At 37.9% G+C, this 9,854-nt stretch overlaps 1 pseudogene; it reads right to left on the minus strand.

The window, feature by feature from the left end:
• Positions 1–715: 715 nt before the first annotated feature.
• LOC133062809 (mitochondrial fission factor-like) lies at positions 716–1,532 on the minus strand (annotated as a pseudogene).
• Between the last annotated feature and the right edge of the window lie 8,322 nt (positions 1,533–9,854).

The raw sequence follows: 9,854 nt of genomic DNA on the forward strand, positions 1-9,854 counted from the left end.
TAAACTAGCTCTCTCACACTCTGGATGAGTCACCTAAAAGGAAAACTGCCTAAATTCTTAATCTTAAATTTCAGCAAATAAAGCTTCCTAAAAGAAACAAAAACCTTCCTAGCTTCTGTTATTAGTGCAAAGAGGACACTGGAAAAGAGATTGTTAACAGACTCAAGCACTTCAGTCACCATCAGCCCTCTAACTGGGCTTTCTAACTTCTTCCCAATTCCCAGTTGTGGGGCTCCAAGGAACTGTAGGGGCTTTTCTCAATCCTCCCTCTTAATCAGCTTGGAGAACCATTCCTCCACATTTGAGATGGATCTCTCCTAGTCCATCTGAGCCACTCTTGATGCTCAATCCCACTACTATAAAGCAGTCCCTGCCTTGAGTTCAAATAATGGGGATCTCTAATGATATTCACAAGAGATTCCTGTCTGTAAACTGATTCCCTTTTGTTTGGGCCCTTTGAGAGACACACACTCTTTTCTCCTTAGTTCCTCTGCCCCCTTTCATATATTACGCTGATAATTCTTCTTAAAGTAATATCATGCTGAAACTGCTTTCTTCTGAAAAGGGAAAATAATTCTGGAATTTGACAATAGTCATCAAAGCAGCCAACCAGATGAATTAAGTGACTCTTTGACATGTTTTTTTTTTTTTTTAAAGTCTGCAAATTCTTTATATTTCCAGCTATTGAGACAACATTTCTGAGTTGAGGTTACCTCTAGTGGCAAAACCAGAGCCAGCTATTAAGCAGCCAGAATGCTACAGTAATTGAATACATGGCTGTTTCTTTTTAGCATGTTCTTCGTTCTCTTCCAGAAGCTGCAGACGTCTATTTAGTTTATCTGTAGTCGTATTGATGCTGTATCGACAACTGTCATGTCTCCTTAAGTTCCTTCAATCATTGCATATATATTTGAAAAGCCATACATGGAGTCAGTTCTAACCAGCTGTCCATTTTGGTGAACAGCATTTTCACTCATAGAGAGCTTTATTTTTAGCCTGCCAACTGCATGGATTTCTTCATTTTGAGGGGATGGAGGAGGTCCTTCTATACCCAGAAAATCTAGTGGCCTTTCACTTAGGGTAAGCACAGGAGGTGGTGTTTTTAGTGCCATAGGCTTAAAGGGAGTTGACTGTATAAGGTCTGGTCTTGAAATCTGCTGGTCTTGAAAATGGAATGTTCATTATTTCCTGCTACAATTCTCTCTGGAACCTGCATAATCACACTAGCATTTGAAACTCCTTCTTGGAATCCTTGTTCCAGGTCAGCATTTGTTGGTGCTATCGTTCATTTTTCCAGGACCCTCACTTACTGACCTTTGGTGTATTCCATTTCCTACTGAATTCGACTAATTTCTGCCATCTCAGCAGCAGTGGGAGAAGGAAATGCTGCCCCACTCACTAAATGTATACCAACTACTGCTTGCTTTCTGGCATTATCTGCTTCTTAGCTTCATATTAAATCCTTTAACTTGCCTCGATATGCATGTGCTGGACTAAGAGCCACTTCTGTCCCCTTGGGTCACTGGCGTGTCCCCAGCAAGGGCCACCACCCGCTGGCTCTCCTTTTTGACATCTTTTATCAGCTCTGTCTCTGAGCTGATTCTGGAAACACTGATCATTTATCTTTATTAAACCAACTACTACCCTCCTTATAGACAAAATCACTAATTGATATTGACAAAATTCACAGTGTACTAGCCATTGATTCAAATTGGGCTTCCCTGGTGGCTCAGAGGTTAAAGCGTCTGCCTGCAATGCGGGAGACCTGGGTTCGATCCCTGGGTTGGGAAGATCCCCTGGAGAAGGAAATGGCAACCCACTCCAGTATTCTTGCCTGGATAATCCCATGGACGGAGGAGCAAATAGATCCCTTAAAACCTCTCCCCAGAATTAATCAATATCCTATAAGTAAAGAATCCTTTCATGGCATAAAGCCCATGATAGGACATTACAAGTCTCAAAGACCCATTTCTTGCAATAGTTCCTGTAATACCCCTATTTTACTAATGAGAAAACCTGAGGGCTGAGGGTGGAAGTTTGCTGGGGACCTCAGAACAATAAACAATGTCGTTATCCCTCCACACCCTGTTGTTCTTAACCCTCATACTTTACTAACATCCATTCCCACTGGATATAAATGTTCCACTGTAATTCAATTTATGTAGTGCATTTTTTAGTATTTCAGTTGATGGACTATTGTGTATCATTTTTGCCTTCACCTTGGTACAAAACCAGTTCACCTGTACAGTAATGCCTCAGGGTTTTACTGAGAGTTCTTATTTCTCACAAATCCTCAAGGCTGATCTAGATAATATAAAGTTCCCAGAAATTCTATTTTGTTGCAGTATGTGGATGATTTGCTTTTTGCTGTCCTCAGGCCTCTTCACAGGAAGACAGCATCCACTTGCTGGAGCTTTTAGCATTAAAGGGACACGAGGTTGTCAAGGAAAATTGTAGTTTGCCCAAACCCAGGTTTGATATTTAGGGCATCTGATATCAGAACAAGAGCTATACCTAGTTCCAGATAGGTTTTATGGTGTCCTTAAGTATCCCCAAACCCCAAACAAACATTAATTGCAAGGTTTTCTCAGATTAGTCAGCTTCTGCTGAAAATGTATTTCAAGTTTCTCTCATATAGACAAACTTCTGTATGTTTTTGTAGCTTATTATTTTGGAATGTTGTAAATGTGTCATGGCTTACTTCTAGCTGAAGTAAAATTTGCAATGGCCCTTATGTTTAGGTGTTATTAGATGCAATACTTTTACCTGCCAATTTAGCTCTTAAGATTTCGGGTCATTCTAAACTTAATGCCCTAGAAGCTAAGGGAAATTTATCTTATTGACATTTCCACAAGGAATGCTTCTCTTAAAGGAACCGATAGCAGCTGAACCTCTGTCATGGTCCAAAAGGGTATTTCCCCAAATGATAACTTAGGAAAACTGGCCCAGAGAAGTTCAACAATTGGCCTCAGGAAAGGAAAAACAAGATTGGAAATTCAATAATTGTTTTGATAAAAAAAGAATGCTCTGCTCAGCCCAGTGCTCTGTGATGTCCTGGGGGTTGGGGAGGGGAGCATGGAGAGAAGCTTAAGAGGGAGGGGATTTATGTATACTTATGGCTGATCCACATTGTTGTATGGCAGAAATGAACACAATATTGTAAAGCAATTATTCTTTAATTAAAAATTAATTAAAAAAAAAAGAGAGAATGCTCTGGTTTGGACCAAACAACAACCCAGTCTTACTGGAGACTCTAAAATTCCTACCCTAACTGGACCTGCACATCATTAGTTGACCTGAAAGTAAAGATTTCTCAGAACTGAAGCAGACAATGTTTGAGTTCTACTTCTTTTGCTGTTTGGGGGACTTGTCTGTGATTTGCCGTGCTTGCAGACCCTGAATTGTAATTCTCTGTTGAATAAACTCAATTTTTGTGGTGAAATAACTGGCAGTCTATTAGTTTTTAGTCCATACAATTCAGTGATATTTAGTACAACCACTTTTGTGCAACCCTCACCATTACTTAGCTTCAGAAGTAGCTAAGTACTTTTTTATTACTTACATACATTTTTATCATCCCCCAAAGAAAATCTTGTATCCATTAAGCAGTCACTCCCCATTCATCTGTTCTCCAGCCCTTGGAAACCAGTAATTTACTGTCTCTTGGCTTGCCTATTGTGGATATTTTGCATAAATGGAGTCATACAATGCATAACCTTTGTGTCTGACTTCCTTCACTTAGCATACTGTTTACAAGGTTCATCCATGTTTTGGCTTGTATCTACATTTTGTTCCTTTTTATTGCTGAATAATATTTCACTGTATGGATATACTACATTTTATTTATCCATTCACCGAGTGATAGATACTTGAGTTGTTTCCATCTTTTGGCTATTGTGAATAGTGCTTCTTTGAACAATATTGTGAACAGGTTTTTGTGTAAACAATTGTTTTCAGTTTTCTTGGGTATATACTTAGGAGTTGAATTTCTTGGTCTATGGTAATTCTGTATTTAACATCACTAAACTGTTTTCAACAGCAGCAGCACCATTTAACGTTCCATCATTTATGCACAAGGGTTCAATTTCTTCACATCCTTACCAACATCTGTTATTAAAAAATAGCCATGTGGTATTTTTGGATTTATTATATCACATAATGGATCTGATATATCTCATTGTGGTTTTGACTTGCATTTCTTGCATTATGATTAATGATGTTGAACATCTTTTCATTTGGTTATTGACTGTTTGTATATTTTCCTTAGGGAAATGTCTATTCAATTACTTTGCCCCCCTTTTAATTGCATTGTGTTTTTTAATTGAATTGTGTTGCATTATGAATTTTTAAAAAAAAATTTCAGACTTGAGGCTTTTAGAAAATATTTGCAAATATCCTCTTCCATTCTATGAGATGCCCTTTTAATTCTCTTGCTAGTGTCTTTCGATACATGTCTTAATTTCAATGATGTTCAATTTATTGACATTTTCTTTGCTTGTGTTTTGTGTCATATCTAAGAAAATGTTGCCTAATTCGAGGTCATGCAGATTTTCACCTATGTTTTCTTCTAAGAATTTTATAGTTTTTAAAAATACTTTTAGCACTACATTTAGGTTTTGATTCATTCAGAGTTAGTTTTTGTATGTTGTGTGAAGTAGGTGTCCAGAATCAATTTTTTTTTTGCATGTGGATATCCAGTAGTCTCAGCATTAGCCATTGATGAGATTATTTTCCCCACTGAACAGTCTTTTTACTCTTGTAAAAAATCAATTTTACAATTTTTTTTGTAGACTCTCAATTTGATTCCATTAAACTATATATATTTCTACATGCCAATACCACACTGTTTTGATACTGTAGCCTTGTAGTAAGTTTTGAACCTGGGAAATGTTCTTCTAGATGTGTTCTTCTTCCAGATTGTTTCCACTGTATGGGATCCCTTGCAATTGCACATGAATTTTAGGATCTGCTTTTCTACTTCTGCAGAAAGGCTATTGGAATTTTGATAATGATTGCATTGAATTTGTAGATCATTTTGGTAGTATTGTTATTTTAACAATATTATGTCTTCTTGTTCATGAATATCAAATGTTCTTTCCATTTATTTACATCTAGGTCTTCTTTAATATATTTCATCAATGCTTTGTAGTTTTCATTGTGTCTTGGACTTACTTGGTTAAATTTCTCCTTAAATACATTATCCTTTTTGATGCTATTGCACATGAATTTTCCTTTTATATTTTCTATTACTTGCATGTAGAAATAAAACTGATTTTTACATGCTGGTCTTGTATCCTGAAACACTGTAAACTCATTAAAAAATTCTGTTTTTTTTTTTTTTTTTTAGTTCTATCAGTTTATTGCTACCAACCCATCTCCCTCCACCCTCGTGCACACATGCTCAGTCATGTAACCCCATGGACTGCAGCCCGCCAGGCTCCTCTGTCCATGGACTTTTCCAGGCAAGAATACTGGAGTGGGTTGCCATTTCCTTCTCCATAAAAGTTCTAACTGATTTTTGATGGTTGTTTGGATTTCTATATATAAAGTTCTGTCATTTGAAAATTGAGAAAATTCTTGCTTTCTAGTTTCAATGCCTTTTATTTCTTTTCCTTGCCTAATTGCTCTGACTACAACTTCCAGTACAGTCTTGAATAAAAGTGGCAAAATCAAGCATCCTTGTTTGTTCCTAATCTTAGGGGGAAAGCTGTCAGTTTTTCACTCTTCAATATGAGATTAGCTGTGGATTTTTCATTAAAGTACTTTATAATGTTAAGGAAATTTCCTTCTATTCCTGGTTTGCTCAGTAATTTTATCATGAAAGGTTACTGAATTTTGTGAAATGTTTTTCCCGCATCAAGATGGTTGTGTGTGTGTGTGTTGCCTTCATTCTACTAGTGCAGTGCATTATATTGATTGATTTTCTTATGTTGTACATATCCTCAATTTCTGGGATAAATCCCACATGGTCATAGTTTTTTATCCCAGATTTATGTTAACTTGGTCCCTGGTGGCTCAGAGGTTAAAGCATCTGCCCACAGTGCGGGAGACCTGGGTTCGATCCCTGGGTCAGGAAGATCCCCTGGAGAAGGAAATGGCAACCCACTCCAGTATTCTTGCCTGGAAAATCCCATGGATGGAGGAGCCTGGTAGGCTACAGTCCATGGGGTCACAAAGAGTCGGACATGACTGAGCGACTTCACTTCACTTCCTGGCTAGGAGTTGGGCAACCATAGCTGCCAGAGTCTTCAAATTCCTCTAGTTTCCTTGTCTTTGTCTCCACTATTGACAAAACACTGAACACTCCTGAAGTGAAAGTGAAAGTCGCTCAGCTATGTCCGACTCTTTGTGACCCCGTGGACTATATAGTCCATGGAATTCTCCAGGCCAGAATACTGGAGTGGGTAGCCTTTTCCTTCTCCAGGGGATCTTCCCAACCCAGGGGTTGGACCCAGGTCTCCCACATTATAAGCGGAACACTCCTCAAAGAGAGTCTGTATCTTGTAGCTCTTTCTGCTGTAATCTAGAGTTGCTGGTGTGGCGGCAAGTTCTGGGGTGGGGGTCAGGGTGTAGTGGAGGAGTCTATAATTTTCCAATTAAATCTCAGTCTTAGTGGGACTATCTAGGACAAATATTTATCCAGTGCTACAGCTTTCTCCCAAGCTCCTTGCCCTGTGCTCTCTCCTCTGATTGCATCATTCCTAATATTTTTCCTCGAATAACCCCCCCACCCCCAACTCCATGTTTGTTTGTTTTTTTCTCCTCCTTAGTGAGACAGCAAGGTTCGATGGGGCTAAAGTAGGAGGAATGGCCTTATCTCAGCTAGCATAAGACTCTGGTAAACTTTTTTCCCCAGGGAGTAGACATTTTTGGTGAACTCTAGATGTGTTTCACAATGGTTATCCTTCATCTCTTAGAGCACTGAGGGAGTATTTCTCAGGTCTCCACTATGCAAATCCATCAGAGTTTCTGAATCTAATGGCAGTGGAAATGTGGATGACATCCTAAGACTGTAGCCCCCAAGGAATTTCTCACTCTCAAGACAGTCCACATTTGGACTTCCCTGGTGGCTCTACAATGCGGGAGACCCGGCAATTTATCAAAATAAGCAATTAATATTTCTAACATTTTGTGGTTCCTGTAGTTTCTGTTCCAGGTAAGCAGATCTTGGCTGTATTTCTCTGGAATACAAGTATGCCTGTCATACCAGATTTTGCATACCAGTGTTGCAATTTGCCCAGCAACCTCAGTTCTCAGGAAGATAAAAGGAAAGTCATTGGTTTTCAGCCTGTCCAACTTATTCTTGTTGTAAGAATGTGAATAATCATTTTCAAACTGTTCACAGCATAGAAGCTGAAAAAGCAAGACCAAACAAGTTTCTGAATGCCAGAAAATTGAAGATTATAAAATACAAGCAAAGTCACAAAAATTCTTTAACTCCTCAAATGTTTAAATGCTCAAGTAATGCAACAGTTTCACAATAATTACTCTGCGGTCAATAGAATGTCAGATGTTGTCTGTGCAGAATTATGCAAAAGTGCAGAATTGTGTGCAGAATAGCCAACACCTTGCATAGAATCCACTACACTTTGATTCAACTTTAAATTGTTTGCACTTCTGCATATACACCGAAATTTGCATTTGTATTATCTCTATGAAAAGCAGTACACTTCTCATTAACTCATTAAGTGAGCAGCAGCCTTCTAAGCAAGGCTTTTTCATGAGGAAAAACATACAACGAAAGGGAATTTTTTCTGATACTGTGATTACCTGCACCTTGGGCTATGTTTTTAAAAAATGAGGTATTTTAGATCTTTAATAATCTCTGTAATAGTAAATAGAGCTATTACATTTTTTATTATTGTAGCATTTTATCCTGGCACTTAAAATTTCCTTTCAATTTTAGAATCAGAAAATATTCCTGCTATGTTTGACCAGTTATCTGTGCTGAAAAGGTTGATCATGATGATACACAATGTGAACAATCTTACAACTTCTGCTGTGATTATTTTCATCTGAATTTGTTTTAATTAGAAAATGTATTTTTTTTAATAGCTGAGGAACCACATATCTCTTAGGTTTAGCTGTTAATAGATACTGGTTTATAACTGACTTTCTATCATTTTTTTGTATTGAATGAACAGTTTCATACTGCAAAAAAAGTTTCAAAAGGACTTTTCTCTCATTTAATAGATAACCAATGCTCTGAAAGTTAATCACAAATCTATATTTGCATTCAAGATTCAAATACACAAATAAAAAATATATGCTAGCAAACACCACAGAAATTGAAAATATTGAATTTGATAGTCTCATAGCATCATTAATGTATTTGTCACTCATGAAGCTAAATTTGTAACAGTAAATTGGGGTTGAACTGTTGAAGTAGTTGCAACCTAACAATAAACTGAACTTTGGTATGTGCTGCAGAAAAAATGAACTTCATGTATGGCTGCAAGGGAGAGCTGTATCTGCAAGGAACAACCTCTCAATGAAAGCCACAGCTGATCTTATACAAGGTTTTGGGAAGCTTGGTCCAAGGACTGGTGGATTTTCAGAAGCAGGAGTGTTTATGGAATGACAGTCTTTCAATTGTGTTAGGGTGATCACTAGAATAAAGCTGTTATTGACTGGCATACTTTTAGAAATATAGTTACTGAACTGAGGCATTTGATGACTGACTTGTTTAGAGGCATGGGATGGTAAATGATAGGCTGACTTTCAGAAGCTGGAGTCTCATTAACTTGCTAACTGTCAGATGCAGGGGTCACTGCTGCTGATTTTTAGAGGATGTGTACTGATCTAAAGTAATCTCTAATTAATGGTGATTACTTGCTTACAACTTGAGACCATGACCAAAAAATGTCTTTTCTTTAACATGGAAAAGAAGACTTTCAATTCTCAGTTACCTTCTCCCACCCCACCCCCCGGGCTTCCCTGGCGGCTCAGACAGTAAAGAATCTGCCTGCAATGTGGGAGACCTGGATTTGATCCCTGGGCTGGGAAGACCCCTGAAGGAGGGTATGGCAATCCACTGCAGTATTCTTGTCTGGAGAATCCCCATGGACAGAGGAGCCTGGTGGACTACAATCCATGGGGTTGCAAAGAGTCAGATGTGACTAAGCTTAGCACATACCCCACCCCCAACACCTAACCCTCCAACTTTGGTCTTTTCTCAGCCAAAAATATAGGAGAGACTATAAAGAATTGTTCAGATCTGTGGAGGTACAGTTTTCAGCTAGCATTGCTATTTAAGTAATTTAAGTGCCAATTATTGAAACAGAAATACAGCTCTAACTGCTCAATTTTCATTACCAGGAAAAAAAATGCAACTTAATTACATTAAGGGCAACTTAAAAAAAATCAACACAAGATGCAATTCAAAATCAGTCCATACAAGACATATTCACTATATACAGGATACCTGTCAAACTTACTTGCCTTCTTAGCCTTCTTCTCACTCACCAACCTCATTTATTTGCTTCTGAAGACCATCTTATTTGTTTTACTATATTGTATCCTATTCTCCAAATGTGCTGTTCCTGTTTTAGTTTGGACTCTTGATTTATCTCTCACTTGAATTATCATAGCTCAGATTTCCAGGCATCAGTCTACACAGCTTTAATAAATTCTAAATACATTCTCCACACACTGTTGCCAAAACAATGCCCCTTGCTTAACATTTTTAACTGACTATCAGTTTCAGGATAAAATCTAAACTTCCTTGCATGGCAAATAGGGCTTTTGTTATCTGGTCTCTTGCCTTCTACTCAAACTAACATCTGCCATTCTCCTGATCATTAGTTTTATACTTCAATTTCCAGAGAGATGTCACAGTATTAACCACCTCTACC

The sequence above is a fragment of the Dama dama genome, chromosome 9 (genome assembly GCF_033118175.1).
Source record: "Dama dama isolate Ldn47 chromosome 9, ASM3311817v1, whole genome shotgun sequence".
In the NCBI taxonomy this organism is placed as follows: domain Eukaryota; kingdom Metazoa; phylum Chordata; class Mammalia; order Artiodactyla; family Cervidae; genus Dama; species Dama dama.